Source organism: Lonchura striata, chromosome 1 (assembly GCF_050655825.1).
Source record: "Lonchura striata isolate lonStrDom1 chromosome 1, ASM5065582v1, whole genome shotgun sequence".
In the NCBI taxonomy this organism is placed as follows: Eukaryota; Metazoa; Chordata; class Aves; order Passeriformes; family Estrildidae; genus Lonchura; species Lonchura striata.
In genome coordinates, this window is record NC_140703.1 from 57,972,160 (window position 1) to 57,986,299 (window position 14,140).

The 14,140-nt window shown below is 35.1% G+C and overlaps 1 long non-coding RNA gene across 1 annotated transcript in view; it reads left to right on the plus strand.

Moving 5' to 3' along the window:
• The window catches only part of LOC110470852 (uncharacterized), a 113,942-nt gene that overhangs the window by 26,732 nt on the left and 73,070 nt on the right, over window positions 1-14,140 (plus strand). Inside the window, exons 5-6 of the long non-coding RNA XR_014954387.1 lie at window positions 9,166-9,240; window positions 12,192-12,228. This is a non-coding gene — a long non-coding RNA (uncharacterized LOC110470852). The remainder of the gene's footprint in view (window positions 1-9,165; window positions 9,241-12,191; window positions 12,229-14,140) is intronic.

A 14,140-nucleotide genomic window follows, 5' to 3' on the forward strand; every position in this document is an offset into this window, starting at 1 on the left:
CTTGTTGAAAAACCCTTCCATTTCTTGTGGAGCACATGAAACAATGCTGTTCAGCAGAGACAGTGGAAGCAAGGTGTGCAGTCCTTTCAGCTTTTATTTATGGCAATGGGGAGTGTATTGCTGGAGGTACTAAGAACAGGTTTACTTTCTGAAAGAGTCAAATTTGTCTCAATTGTCTCTGGATGGAAGCCCATCTATCCCAATAGCCATGGAAACAGGTTTTCTGATCCCCTGCTACTCCGTGTTCTGAAATATACGACTGTTTCATGAATGGTTAAACAACTTCACTCTTAATCTCATTAGTATAAGGCTCTCATGCAACACCCACTGCAAACAGCTGAATGACATTCCCGAATTTGAGTAGATTTTAGTTCTTACACTAACAAATGTCCCACTGGCTTAGCCTTTCAAAAGGCAGACAAATGAAAAATAACTTTAAGCACTTCTATCAAAAATAAATACAATTTGTTTTTAGAGTTCTTATTCTCAGAGGTTCCCATTGATGTAGGCTATAGCAGGCTTTGGAATATGACATATTTTTATTGGCTTGTTTATTTTAAAGCAAACTCCAAAGCACTTTTTTGTTTTGCTTTGTTTGGGGGGCTCATGGCTATTTAGAACAAACTCCCAATATCTTGCAAGTTACAGCTGCAGGCCTAAATACAGTAGTGGGCAATAAGTAGCAAAGATTAAGTATTCTGTATCTGGGTTAGAGTGGAACAACAAGAGACTGCTGCATTCTTTCAAAACAAACAAAAACATAATTGGAAAAATTCATTTATATATTCTCTTACATTAGATGAGGCCACTGAGTGAAACATTCACTGATGAATTACTCTTCTAATCTGTGAAGGAAAACCAGCTACTAGTGAATTAGAGTCCTGGAACAGAGCCATGTGAACTAAATGGCTAAAAATGAAAACAGGCAAACATTTGAAGAGTATTCTACAGAACACAGATCTTTCAACACCTCCCCCTTTCCATGGCTAATTCATTGTCATGGAAACTGAATTTATCAAAATGTTCTTGTTCACTCCTAGTGACCCCATGAGTCGACTTACAGAGCTGGTGAAAGGTAACTCAGACTGAAGCAATTTTTACAAATGATATGCAGCAGTTCATAAGTCAGTAAATTTTGAATAGCATCATTGTACTTCCCAAGTAGTTTTCCCTAGTCTCAAAAGACTCTTTCTGTCTGCAAGCTGGAGGTGTCTGAAACACTAGTAAGTTAGCATGGCTGGTGTATGTGACTATAGCTCCTTTCTTCCCCCTCTGCTCTCCTTTAATGTTTTTCTCCTTACCCTGTGAATTTATGCTAAAATTTGTTGTTTGTGTCATTTCTTTACTTGATACATTTTCCACAGCATTTTCCTGTGTTGATATGTAGCCCAAGGATGCAAAAATCCTTCATCACCTCATGACAAACATCTCTTCTTATCTGTTACTGAAGATAGGTGTTGACTACCAAGTGTAATGTACAATGACTACTGTATGCAGCCAGCTCTGCCAAATCCAAAATAACCCTGGAACTCTAAGTGTTTTCACCATATCTCAGAAGGTGGTGTTGCCTGCATTTCTTCATCATACATGGAAATTGCCATAATTATTTGGAAGGTTTTCACCTGCCATGTCACTGCCAAATTCTGTCAGGGTTGATTTTTATTTTATTTTCTGTTAGCAATTAGTGACTTGTTGTCATGGAAACCATGCTTCACATGATTCTTGAACTTAAATGGCTGAATGTGATCAGCACCCTTCATTCTTTAGCCTTAGTAGTTAAAGACTTCTTTTCGTGTATGATCTTGATTACAGAATCACATAAAAATATCTATAAACACACAAAATAATAGCAGAAGGCTATATCAATTAAAATGTAGTATTCAATAATTCATTCTTTAATTAAAGCTCTTCCTTTTCCTATTGCAGTAACCTTTCAAGTGTTAAAGCAGATATAAAAGCTAATCATTTGTATGAAGTATCTGTTTTAATTAGCAGTTTGCAAAACAATAATGAAGGAAACCAAAAAATGGATCTTTAAATACTTTTGCTTTTACTCTTAATGCAATAAATAAAAAGAAATATACTTTAGAGAAAATATTTTCTAGAGGAAAATCTGTATCTGTTTGTGGACAGTATGCATTTATGTACACAGAAAAGGATACATTTGTTCCAGCTTTTTGTTTGTAAATAGATGGAATTACTTTGGAAAAAGGAAAGGATATGTCCCAAAATAAGCTCAATAAAATATACATTTGAGTTTGTTCCTCCATTACATTTTTTTATCTGTAAATCAGTCTTAAAACTTTATTTCAGAGGCTATATTTTTCAATAAAAAATGACACAAAAGGAATAATGTATTGCATATTTTTAATGTAAGTGTCATCTCCACCCTTTAGAAATATTCCAGAAATATTACTTCATCATAAAAATCAGTTTTCATTTAAGTATTTCTAGATATATTGCTCTAATAATAGTGGCAGAGTAAGCTGACTTGTGTGAAGTCTCCTATTCCAGATCCTAATCCCATTCCAAACTATCTAGATATTGCTATTTTTTTTTTTTTTTTTGGTGTGTGTGTGTCTGTGTGTATGTTTGCAGATGTATAAACACATTTTATTCAGAAAAACAGAGTTATGTAGACATAACTACAATATTTTAAAATCACAGTTTGCACTGGTTCAGATTCTTTATCTAGATAAATGGTTCATGTGGTTTCATGTTTGTGTCCCTGTCTGACTTGAAAAATGCTGAATGGTCTGTGATCAATAAGAGTTCAAGTTATTTGAACTTTGTAGGAAATTATAAGAATCAGGCCTGGGCATGTGAAATTGTAAATGTCACTAATGAATGCTAACCAGTAGACAGTGATTTTTGAAGATTTTCCTGATGCTTGATGCATGAGAAGACTCAGTCTTGAAAGGACTGTACTTATTAAGCTTTTCAAATGCTTCTTTGGAAAATTAGAACTAAGCTAAACTATTGGTTAATGTAGCTGTCAGAGAAAAATGTAGTCCAAAGGCATGATTAGACAATTTATTCCCTGTGGTAATATCTGAATTCAGTGTTATTTTCCCCTATATCTCCTCCCATGTACTGGAGCCTCATTACTTGGAATCAATAATTTTACACAGTAAAGATATCTGCTTGCTTTCAGTGATGCAAAAACAAATATAAATGATTTTAGCATGCATTAGGTGCGTTCAGGGGTTACTTACAAAAAAGAAATTGTGATGTGTGTTTTAGTGGAAAAGTGCACAAGTATTTATACAGCATGTTATAATAATATGAAGCATTTAATTGAACACTATTTTTAATGAAAAAGGTAGAAAAATAGCATAAAGTCTCTATTTCTTATACTTGGGATAGCAAATATATCTGCAATAAGGCACCACAGTTATAAAATTTAACCTGTTTGTTGAATATTTTTGTTAAACTTTGAGAGAACAGGTACATATATTGTATTTGCTGTCTGTCTCTGTGCTCACTCAAGTTCTAGGAAATCAAAGCAATTATTCTGAAAAACATGTGGAAAGCAGTGTGGAGCCATAATTAATCTCATATTAGGATACAATGAATTCCATGTTATCACACCAAATATGGCACTTCCTAGTAAATTATGAATGTGGGCTTTAAGCACTTTTTAACTGTTCTCCTATGTTAATGCATCAGATTACTTTTAATTCTTATTTCTCTAGAATATATATTTCAATTACCATCTTCTAAAATTTGTTAGAAATACAGTCTATACTTTAAACTTTTAAAATCAAAAAAGTAGTATCAATAATTGTATTAGCCCTGTGGTACCTACAGTACATACACATTCTTTCCTGAATACCTCCAGTACATATTGGTTTTCTAAAGATTTGAGTATAACCAACACTTATTACTGGTTGCACAATGTATTTTTTTCACAAATGTGTGAAATTCTATGTGGGTTTTTTTTTCACATTAAAAATGTACAGAACAAAAAGCATCAAATTACTAGTTCAAGTTTGTACTGGAGTGAAACATTTGACCTTGCATTCGTACAGGGTCAAATAATTCTACAGAACTATTGTTATTATTAAAGCAGATTTAAAGAGAATATTATAGAAATAAAAATACAGAAAATGGTTCTTCAATATGTACAATAAGGAAAAAAGTTACTCCTTAAAATCAGATGTAAGTGTAATTTAAAATTATGAAGTTAAAAACCAGCTGATTTTCTTTGTTGCCCAGGATTCCTTTTGGGTATTATTTCAGTCTTGTAATCTTTTTAAATTTTTTATACTTGGAAAGACAATGGAATATGACAGGTTCTTTGACAGTTTGCTAACACAAATTAACCTCATTTATGGGAAAACTAGTTGTGCGTGAACATCTACTTTTGCAGTGCTTTTCAAGACAATGTCTAAACTGCTGAATTTCTGGGAGGTCTGCTTCCTAAATTTTAAGCACTTTGCTGAGTAATAGCATTTATATTGTAACATGTATCTTATGATAGGCCTGCATATTGATGACTCTATAATATTTGTAGAGGAAAAGGAAGAAATAAAACATGCTTGATTTGTTCTTTCAAACTAATGAAAATTCATTGCTGCTTTGCATATGATTTCATCAGAGAGAACAGAGTGGGGGTTTTGACCATGGTTTATTCTTTAATTCATAAAGAACCAAATCTTAAGAGATTTGTGGTGGGAATTTTTCACATAGAAATAATACTAGTCTAATGGAAATATGTATGGTAGTATTTTTTTCTTTCTAGCCTGAAAATAAATAAAGGATTGTTCCCAGGAATAAGGAGAAGAATACAGGAGATTCTGACCTAAATGTAACCCCTTAAAAATATTGGTAACCAAAATAACTATTAGGCTATTCTTATTTTGTTAAATTTCATTATTTGTGGATAGAACATGTTTTATAATTAAGTGAGAGGTACCATATAATTTGGGTGAAGATGATGAAAATTATCTATCAAATAGAATCAAACACTAGTGGACTTTAAAAATAAATTTATAAATTAAATGGCCCAAAGGTCCTGTCTATCCACCTTCTAAAATCATGTGCATTTCTCAATTTAGTTTAAGATATACTGTTGAAGAAACACACAGCTATACAGCAGAAGACAATACAAAATGTTATACAAACTCCTATGTTTCTTCATCTGTAGTTTTGAGGTTTTTTTGTGTAGAACCACTGGTGCTGAAGTAAGGACCACAAAAGTTTAATGGAGGGTGGAGACAAATGACATATAGTCTCTATAGCTGTCTACGATGCAAAATCTCCAACTGTAAAGAGAAATATTAGCTCTGTGGTAAACAAACGAAAAAAACCCCAAATAAATTAAAAAAAGCTGACTTCTTGAGGACTCTAAGTCTGGACTGAAAATGTTCATTTTAGGTTACCTTTTCTGAAAATTTTTGCTATCTGTTTTATTTGTTCTGGATGACCTACATTTATGGTGCTGAAACCTTTAATGTATAATCATACAACCATGTTTTCAGTACATGCCACATATGTTTGAAATAAATTATTTTAGGTGTATATCAAAGCATTAAAGTATGTTTATGGATTATCTCATATTATTATGGTAAAGTTAGATTCCCTGTTTACTGTGGGTCCACTTGTGTGAAGGTTACAGAAGGAGACTTTGAAATATCTAAATATAGCTTAAAAGAGTTTCTCTATATCTAAAATGTCATGACATTAACATCCAGTATCTTGGGATGCTCCAAAGTTAGAAACTGGGAAACTGATCATTTCCAGTGGCATAGAGCTATAATTTCTAGTCTTAAAACTATTCAAAGAAATGGACCTACCTTTTGACATTTTAAATATAAAAAAGTTTTTGGAGTCCAGCTCATCCTGTGTATTAGGAAGCTAGTTTTCTGAGGAAGAATTACTGATTCAAGAAGGGTTAGAATGAGTGACTTGGTGTTGTAGTTAATTAAACATAATAAGAAAAGTCCCTGCTGGTTCTTTACAGGTATTCTGTAGTTCTGATGTTTATAAGAGGGTGTCTAGGTCATAAAAATGATATTAATTACTGAAAAATACTTATAAATTATATTTAATCTACTTCATATTTACAAAAAATGGACCTACTTATATAGTCCTGAGTGAAACTAGGGTTTGAAGATGCAGACATAAATGCATTTTATGAGCAGAGAAAGGAGATTTTATTTGTTGCTATTAAGAAGTAAGTTCAATTAAAGAGAATAATTCAGATGTAGTGTGTTCTCAGTTTTTCTTTGACCCAGTGCTCATCAGCAGTGATTGTCTGTTCCGGGGTTTTTTTGGTGGTGAGGCTGAATATGTAATTAATTGCAGATATGAATATAAAAAGAAATTTACTTTCTCAGTGCTCTTCAGTAAAGCATTTCATTGAGCTGGATGACAAATCAGTGTCTGAAGTTGTGTGTCACAGCCTGACTGCTTTTCCATTTAGGGCCTATTTCACACTGACTGAAAAATGGTAGAGTGGTTCAGCTCCATTTGCTGAATAACCTGGAGGTCCTTAGGGGAAACGGGGAAAAATCTGCTGTGTTTCAGAGAGTGTTGGATCTAACTTGAATTCTTGGCATGCAAGTAGTATATTTCTCTTGCTTGCAATAACTTACATTAAGCCTGGCTTTGACTAGTGTGATGGGAATATCAGACATCTCCCCAGAGTAACATTTTGCAGTACAGCAGGAAAAAAATAGCAGTTATCTGTCTGTTTGCACAGAAAATTATATATACATTTCTGAGCTGGATCAATAATGCTTCTTGTTATTGTACATGCCAGTTTATGGAATAGAATTTAAAAAAAAATTCAGAATTGTCAAATGCACTACTGTTTTCTGCCTGGATACTTTGGAAAGACCTTGTTTTTAAAATATGAATTTTCACAGCATTATGACCATCATGTCATGGATGACTGTGGGACAAAATGGCGAAAACCAAGTTCTTTAGTTTATATTAATACAGTCCAACATAACTTCAGAAACTTATCTACCAAAGTTCATTTTAATTTACACCACCTTCACCATTTCCTATAAAATGTCTGTGAAACAAAAGCATAGTATATATAGTGAATATATAGTCATGTTAAAAAATTGCACGTAAAAGGTGTAGAAGGAGACGCATATATCAACTGCTTTAATGTACAGCAGTTTTTAAAAAAATCCATGTTATATCTATAGTTGATTATGTAGCAAAATAGGCTTCAATATTTTGTTTACATGAAATCTAATTTAATAATGATCTATAAAAATGATCATCACTAACAATGATGACTCAGGAAAGGCCAACATTTGAATTGCAGAAAAACTGGAATAATTAGAGCCAGAAAAATCAAGAAACATTTGAATTTAAGTGAGTAGGAAATGCTTGCTAGATAGTGAAAGAATGCCTGGTTCAATAAAACTCAGATGTCAGTTGAGCTGTTTTAGTTTCCTTTTACGTTTTCTCTTCTGTCCTCTATTATCTTATTTCATATTGTCTTTTTTCTAAATGTGAGGTTCTAAATCAGTTATTCTTAGTCATCTAGCAGTTCCACAAGACTCTTAGAGAAGTAAGAATGGATAAAATTGGATAGATTTTTTTTTCTCCAGTTTTTGCTTCTTGCTGACAGATGTTGAACATGATCTGAAGTGAATTTTAACCCTAAAGAAGCTTTATAGAGAAATTCTGAGATAACCTTCTTATAATGAGTTCATTGTTAACAATTCTAAGCTGTACTTTTGCATTATCTACCATGGCTTACAGACAAAGTATCCCTATAATTCTCTCCAGCCAATTCAGCAGATCTGACAGTGTTGTAGCTGTGGTGATGTGTTTTTGCATGTAATTGGGGCATGGAAACATTCTTCACTGATATTTTTTGCTCCTGGGAAGCCTTGCATAAAAAGAGAATTGATCAAATGGTCTCCTACAGGGCTACCATTGCTGCAGGCTGGTCATTTAGGGTGGCCAACAAAAATATAAGGCAAATATGAGGCAGATAAAAATAAAAAAGAGCAAATGAAGGTAGCTAGAGGCAGAAAAACACTGTCAATCTATCCCTTTGTTATAGCTTTGCTTCAAGCATCAGTGCTTGTAAGAAGCTCCAAAGTGGCCCTAGGATGAAGCTCTGTAATTGCAGGCAAGCAAGGCACAGATGTTAGCTTTTATTAAATATCAACAAAATTTAACAGTGCCAACAGCCCATTGCTGAAGGAGAAAGGAGGATGGGAAGGAAATTCCTTCTTTGAGATGATTTCATGCTTACTGTCCTTCAGACCTACTCATCAGACCTGTCATTATGCTGTGTGTGTCTGACAGAGTCAGGCTAGACCTAAGTACCTTGATAGCTTTATGCACTTGAGTTCTGTATCTAAGCTTTTGCTCATGAGGCTGTAGGCTGTACTGCCTGGCTCCCAGTTGTTACTGAAAGGTACAGTTCCCTCTTAAAGTCCAGTGTTGTATCTGTTGTCCTTATGGAAACATCTTTACTTCTTTGGAGTGCCTCAAAAGTCATTAAACACTAATGTTTAGGCAACTGAATTCTTCCCAAAATCCTAAATTGAGTGGGTGAAGGCATATATTAGAGATGCTGATAACTGTGCAGCAAAATGTTCCTTTCTCCTGTGTCCTTGCACTGAAATGAAGGTTTATAGAAGGAGGCAAAAACATTGAGCCTGATCTTTTTGCTCATTAGCACTTTGTAGTGTTAGTGTTTTTTTTTTTTTTGTTTTTTTTTTTTTTTTTTTATGAAAAGCAAGTTGTTAATTTAATTTAGAGACATTATTGGGTTCTGGTAGTTTGCCATGACATGGCTTCATCCAGATGCAGAACAGATTTTTTAAGGCAGATTTATTGATGCACTTGGACTTCTTTCTATTTTACTCAGTTAGTATGAGTGAGGTTTTAGAATATCTCTATTCTGAGATTTCAGCTCTCCTGCCCCTTCATTACATTCACTGGACCAAACTAGTCATTTAGAAATACCAGTCTTGCTTTTTTAGGTTATCGCTCTCTTCAGATCATTTGAATAGCACTGTGTTGTTCAGAGCTTTTCCTAAGATCATGCAGAAAGGAATTTTACATGAAGTTATTTTATTTTGTCTAATTCAGAACATTACAATATTGAATTGCGAAATGTTGATGACAACTTAATTTGCTTTAACTTGTCAGTGCACCCACACAGTTCTTTGTTTTTTTCAGATTGACCATATACAGGCTGCCTTTGTGCTGAAGGATCCCATTCCAAAATGGTTACTCAAGAGCCATTACTCAAAGGTAATTGTGGAGTTGAAAGGTATTCAGTGCTAGCAACACAATCCCTCCCACCTTTGCCTCCCCTCCAATCCCCCAAGGTGCTAGAGGAAATGCTAGCAGGAGAGATTGTCGCAGGAGACATTGCTTTGCTTTGCAATGTTCATGCCAAAAGACAGCATTATTTTTGCCTGAAGTTCTCTTTTATGACATGTACAGATCAGCATAAAGTACTCTGCAAAATTAATTGAATTCTCCAATAATTGTTCTAAAGCCAAATACCATACAGACCCTTAAGATATATATGCATTTTCAAATGTCTTTGTACCCTGATTTGGGCCATTTACCTCACAAAATCTCAGATAAAGGCTGAGTGCATTAATGAAACTGCAATTCAATGTACATTTTTTTTCTTTTCTGCTTTTCTTTTTTTGATGTGGATGCTTTTGTTTTCTGCTGCAGTGAACATGTTTCCAAGGTTTACTTGATTTGTCCACCTGTTGGTGACAATATGAGCAAGGATGGGGAATAACAGTGAATAGATATGAAGAGAAAGAGAATTGTGTCAAAGAAGATTAGGAAGAAGTATACAGACACAGCAAATCCAGCTTGATAGTTGTAGGAGATTTAATAGAGCAAGGAAATAAAAGTTTAGTCTAACAAAGATGTAAAAACTGGGGGCAGTATTCCTCTGCCATGTTCTGGCTCCTACTGCACAGCTTCTCTGATTCTGTCCCACACTGAGGGGATCTGCTCTCAAGAATGTTGTGTCAAAATTAATGAATGAATTCAGTTTCATTTAGTATGAAAATGCATATATCTTCTAGAACATACTGAGAGATGAGGCTGATGAAAACCAGTTGGGACCAATGAAGATACATTGAGTTGAACATTGTATAATCCAGAGGATCACAAGAAGTTCAGCTCCTGCTGACATAAAAAGATGGAGAAATGTGTTTCTTCAGAGAGAAATTACAGAGTGGATCTGAGATGTTAAACAGTTGATTTGGGGGCAGAAAAAATCAGGGTAATTTGTGCAATAGTAAAAATTTTAATGGAAACAGTCCTTGTTATATAAAACCCATCAATGGCAGGAATTTGAATGTAAAGTACCAGAAATTATGGGCTAAATTTACATCAGTAAATAATTCAATCCAGTAGGGAAGGATCAGCAGATCAAAGCAGGACATGTTGGCATTTATGTCTGCCATACTTGAAGTCTGGAGTTTTAGCTCTACACAGGATTTAACATTATTTCTTTAACTGAACATATCTCCTCTGTGTATGGCTCAAAGCAGTCAAAAGGACCAATCACTGTGTCACATCCTTTTCTTGGTCGTGACATGAGGGTACATTTGATGCATACATCAAGCCACCATTTTTATTTAGATTTCTGTTAAAGAAATCAACTTTGCAGTGACTGAAGCTACTTTGAGCTGAATTGCATATTTTGCTCTAGAACAAGTGGCAATAGAATAATTGCTTAATAAATTAATAAAAATATATGTTGTTCATATACCACAAGGTGTGTCTAGTTATAACTCCAACTTCAATGAATTTATATTTAATATTTGATTTTTCCCCATGTGTCTATTCTATCCCAAATAAAATATTAAGTACATAATAGGTATTACATAAATGCAAACATTTACAGACTCATAGGATGATGGTCTGGAAGGAACTTTAAATTTTTTTATTTTCCACCCCCATGCTGAGGGCAAAGATGCCACCCGATACAGAAGCATTTTATAAATTTAAACTTTAACTGGGCTATGTTAAACAATTTTAAAAATATTTTTTTAAATTTTTCTCTACATCTCTTTGTATGTATGCATATAGTGTTAAGTCAGATGAAGTGGAAGAGTAAGTGGTAATATGCTTTTAATTTATTAATTTAGCAATTTTACTTTTCAACGCTGTATGTTTCATATTTTGCATTCTAGATGTTTTACTATGCTGTTTTCCTCTTCTTTTTAAAGCATCACTAATTCACCTCAGTGCAGCAATAATCAGTAACTGGGAAGGAGTTTGGAAGGAGAGAGAGGGAAAAAGACAGCTATTGAAGTAAATGAAGCATTACTCATGACTGCTGCACATGCCAGTGTCTGTTTCTCTACTAGCATCATATCTCCTCTTCGGAGCATTTGAATGATAACTCATTTCCCAGATCATTCCATGCTCAAGGGCAAAAGCTACCTTCACCACAGAGAGAATTAGCACTGGTTGTTCTAATTTTGGAAATACATAGCAATTAATTTCAGGAGAAACTTGGCCTTAGAATCCATTAATGAAGAATGACAGAGCTGAGCTCAGAGATGGTGGCCCAGAACTGCTAGATTTGCTGTTCTACACAATTGGTCCATGGAATCCCTATGCAGATCATCTTCCCTTTTCTTTTTCTGTCTTTCTCCCTCCTTTCCACTAATCTTTATGATTTGATCCACTTAGCATCTCAGCTGTATTACCCTTCTTGTTCATTGCATTGCATTTCCTTTACCATTCTGTTTGGATATTTTTTTTTTTACTCATATCTTAAAAAAGAAAATGCTTAAATGAACTATGTTTTACAGTTTCTTTGCATCAGCATGAACTCTTCTTTGTTTTTCTTGTATGTTGCCCAGATAGTTGCTTTTATTTCACAGAATCATATTAATAGAATAGCCTGGGTTGGAAGAAACCTAAAGATCATCTAGTTCCAACCTCCCTTCTGTGGACAGGGCAATTTTTCAATTGACCAGGTTACTCAGAGCTCTATCTTTGACCCTCTGTATTTCAAAATTAAACTTTATTTTACTTTGAAGTCTTAAGGATGTATAAAAGCCAAGTGTAGGTGTAACTAACCATGTATTTACACTGTTGTGGGTAGCATAATGCTCATAAAACTTATTTTGGGATTCTGCAATTTGTGATAAAACATAAATAGATAACATTAAAGCATACTCTCTAATGACATTTATTTTCAAACTGAATTACAGAAAATCTAAAGTCTGAGCCTGGTGTCTGTCCCTATGGGTAAGTTTCATTTTCACATACTATTAGAAAGACAGTTGTAACTGGAAAAAAAAAGGCTGGAAGGAATGTCTGAGAAATACCATAGATAAAGATCTACATTGTTTTTAATGAATGTTTGCTTGGCACTAGTATTTTTCTTTCTGAAGGAATCTTAGAGACACTTGTGTTTAAAACACTTATGATTAGAAATTACTTTATCATAAATGTGCCAGTCTCATGCATACAAATTTCACTGAGCTAGGGACACACTGCAGAATGATTTACAGCTTGTCTTCATGGCACTGACCACAGCCCTCAGACACTAGTGGTTCCACCAGTTTTCAGTGCACACTACTTTCCACTTATCTTTTCCACACTTCCTCATTTTGTCTATGAAAGGGATATGGGAGACAGTCTTGAAAACCTTACTAAAGTTGGAATAAGCAACAGCCACTTCTCTCATTGCCTCCTGCTCCCCCTTTTCCCCCCTGAGCTGAGCTAGTCCTTTTGTTGTGAAGGCTACAAGGTTGATCAGGCTTGACTTCCCTGTCGTATATCCATGCTGACCAATCCTATAACTTTCTTTCCTTTAACACATTTGGAGAAGGTTTCCAGGGCTATTTGCTCCATTGTATTCTCCAAGACTTAGATGCAGCTGAATTGTAATTCTCTGAACCCTACCTACCTTTCTTGAAGGTAGGGATGACCTTTGCTTTTCCAGCCCCTAAGGAACCTACACTAATCATCATGAACCTTCAAAAGTAATTGAGATTGGCATCACAATGACATCAGCTTCCTCAGTATTTGTTTCCTACAAAAACAAGGCCTCAGTGATTGGAAAAAAGGAAATATCAAACCCATTTTTAAAAAGGGTTAAAAGGAGGATACTGGGAATTACTGACTTGTCATGTCATCTCAATATGTAATAAAATAATAGAACAGAATCTCCTGGAAGCTATGTCAAAACATATGGAAGATGAAGTAATTAGAAACAGCCAGTATGGTTTCATCAAGGGCAAACTGTGCCTGATGAATCTAGTGGTCTTCTAAAATGAAGTAACTGCTTTTGTAGATAGGGGAAGTCATTAACAGGTGTTATCTATCTGAACATTTGTAAGACCTTTGATATGGTCTCCCACAATATTCTTGCCACTAAATTGAAGATAAGGGTTTGATAGATGAACTGTCATATGCATAAGGAATTGGCTGGATGGTCACATGCAAAGAGTTGCAGTCACATGTTCAATGTCCAAGTGAAAACCAGACTCTTGGTCTCCCTCAAGAGTCTGTACTGGGACAAAACCCATTTAATATCTTCATCAACAACATATATAATGGAGTCAAGTGAAACCTCAGCAAGTTTACAGATGACAGTGAGTGGTGAAGCTGATACCTGAGGAATGCCATCTAGAGGGACCTCGACAATATTGAGGACTGGGCCCAGGCAATTCTCATGGAGCTCAACAAGGCCAAATGAAAGGTCTTGTGTCTGGGTCAGGGTAATCCCCATTACCAGCATGAACTGGGGATGAATGGATTGAGAGCAGTCCTGAGGAGGAGTGGTGGATGAAAAATTGCTTATGAGTTGGCAGTCTGCACTTACAGCCCAGAGAACCAACCCTGTCCTGGACTCCATCAAAAGCAGTGTGGCTATCAGGGCAAGGAAGAGGATTCTGCCCCTCTGATCCTGCTCTTGTGAAATTCCACTTGGAGAGCTACATACAGATCTGGAGTCCTAACAAAATGGAAGACATGGATCTCTTAGAGTGGGTCCAGAGGGAAGAGGGTAGATTTAAATTGGACACAAGGAAGAAATTTTTTTATGAAAAGCATGGGCCCAGTTCTGCAGAGCAGCGTCCATCCTAAGGAGCTCCAACCAGGCTGAGGTCTTCTTTGAGCTCGAATAGCTGATCCAGATTTTCTTGTTCTCATC